This window comes from Eublepharis macularius, chromosome 3 (genome assembly GCF_028583425.1).
Source record: "Eublepharis macularius isolate TG4126 chromosome 3, MPM_Emac_v1.0, whole genome shotgun sequence".
NCBI classification, from domain to species: Eukaryota; Metazoa; Chordata; class Lepidosauria; order Squamata; family Eublepharidae; genus Eublepharis; species Eublepharis macularius.
This window is the reverse complement of record NC_072792.1, coordinates 16,867,124-16,869,367: the sequence shown is the minus strand read 5'-3', so window position 1 is coordinate 16,869,367 and position 2,244 is coordinate 16,867,124.

Below are 2,244 nucleotides of genomic sequence, written 5' to 3'. Positions count from 1 at the left end.
CAAAAAAGAATACGTTCCTTTCTACTTTCTGTTTGGGAAGCTTATAAACTTCTTGCATCGGCCAGTAACTGCTTGTCAGTATATTATAGATACTTTTGTGAAACATACATTTTCCTCACCCCCTCCCTGATTCTATCAACCTTTGCTCATTCTCTGAATCATTAGATTTATTTTTATCAGTATGTGCCGGTTTCATTATTCATGAGTGGTAGAGAGAAATGAAACGACTCTAGGAACGGGGAAAAAGCATTAGGCCTTAACTAGTATTGAAGATTTTACTGCACGTCACAACTTGCTAAATGCTTTGCTGTCCTGCTAAGTAAGAGGCTTTCAATATTTTTTTTGTTTCAAAACATAGCAATAGATATGTGTGAAGACCGCCCTGAAACGATTTCTGCCAATGTGTTATTTTTGTCACCTGTTTGGGAAGCCTTTCAGAACATAATTTTGTTGCTCCAAGTAGTATGAACGGTGCAATGGACTTGGCCTATTTTTCCATGACGGCAACCCTGTGAGTAGGCTTGTCAGTCCCCCAATCAGGGTGGGGGATACTCCATCCCCAGAGTCTGTTTCTGGGAGCAGTGGAAGGAGAAAAAAAAACAGCTGCATTGCGCACACTGTTACGTCATTTCCAGTGAAAACCCAGAAGTGACAGAGGGTTGTATCACTTTAAAGGCTGTGGCTGGATTGTAAATGTTCTGCTATGAGATGTTGAAAGCACCCTCTATCCTATCCCAGAAGGCAGGCAAGAAGACTGTGGCACAGGGAAAGAGAATCACCCTTTGCAAGCAGAAGGTCCCAGATTCAATTCCTGGCATCTCCTGTTAAAAGGATCAGAACCAGTGAGGTGAAAGTCCTCTACCTGAAACCCTGGAGAGCTGCTGAGAGTCAGAGTAGACAAGACTGACCTGGATTAGAGTTGCCAGCTGCTTGTTGGGGGCTGGGGATACCCCACCCTCAGCCCACGTCCCTGCCACTCAGCTGGCCGGCGGAAAGAGGGGAATGGTAGGAAATGGAGGGTTTACAGACTCCAGGATGTGCTCACCAGTGAGATAATTATATCCCTGGTGACACGGTGATGTCACTTCCTGTATGCCTGGAAGTGATGTTATCATGTCACTAGGTGAAGCCCAGGTATTTCGGCAACAACCAGAAAGTTTTCTCCCAAATATCAGAGGACCGGTGACGTGATACTGTCACTTCTGGATGTGAGATCAGCAAGTTGCCAGTGATATCATCACCAATGAGCATACCCTGTAGCCAGTAAGTCCCATCCCCTATGCCTCCTTGGTTCTCCCCGTCCCTTGTTGGTTGCTGGTGGTGACAGTGCTGAGGTCCCTTCCCAAATCCACCCCTCCCTAGGCTCCACCCCCCAAATATCCAGAAATTTCCCAGTCTGGAGTTAGTAACCCTCTATTCTGAGAGGGTACTTCTCTCAAACTTGGGAAGTTATTTTCCTTGACAAAGACATCTGGCATAGAACATTGAGCCTTTTTATTCATTTTGATACGTTTTGCATTTGTCAGCAGTTTACAGCTTCTTCTTTTTCCATCCATCCCAGTACACCCAGCCGGCCATCTCACTACAAGCAAACTGGGCACCCATATCCCCTCCTCCAACTTCCTGCCATGCCTGATGAAACTCATTATCACACACACACAAATGGGGTAAGCGAAGAAGAACTCTGCCTTTGTGGTGCTGGAAAGTGCCATCAAGTCTAGCTGGCTCATTGGTGAACCCCTGCTGGTGTTTTCAAGGCAAGAGACTAACAGAGGTGGTTTGCCATCGCCTGCCTCTGTGACTGTAGTCTTCTTTGGAGGTCTCCCATCCAATTACTTACCAATGCTGAACCTGCTTAGCTTTCAAGATCTGATGCGACTGGGTTTGCCTAGGCTATCCAGGGCAGGGCAGGAATCCCTTAGGAAACCATAATTACTGTGCATAATTTTGGTTGATTTCAGTAGCCTGGAAGTAATACAGAGTTGTTCATATTTTGTGAGGGGTAGATTGCACGAGGGGGGGGGGTACTGAAATTTATCAGGATGCTTTGGCATTTACTGCTGAATACTCATGGGAGATTAACACCATCTGTTTCTAGTACCTAACTCAATGTAAAATCATGAGGAGGCATCAAGGACAAAGGACCAATGTACTAAAAATGGTCAACAACAGTAAGTGATTCTACAATATCTACAGAAAGGTTAAAAAAAAAGATGAATTGCCAGTTTCCAAGCATCTCCAGCC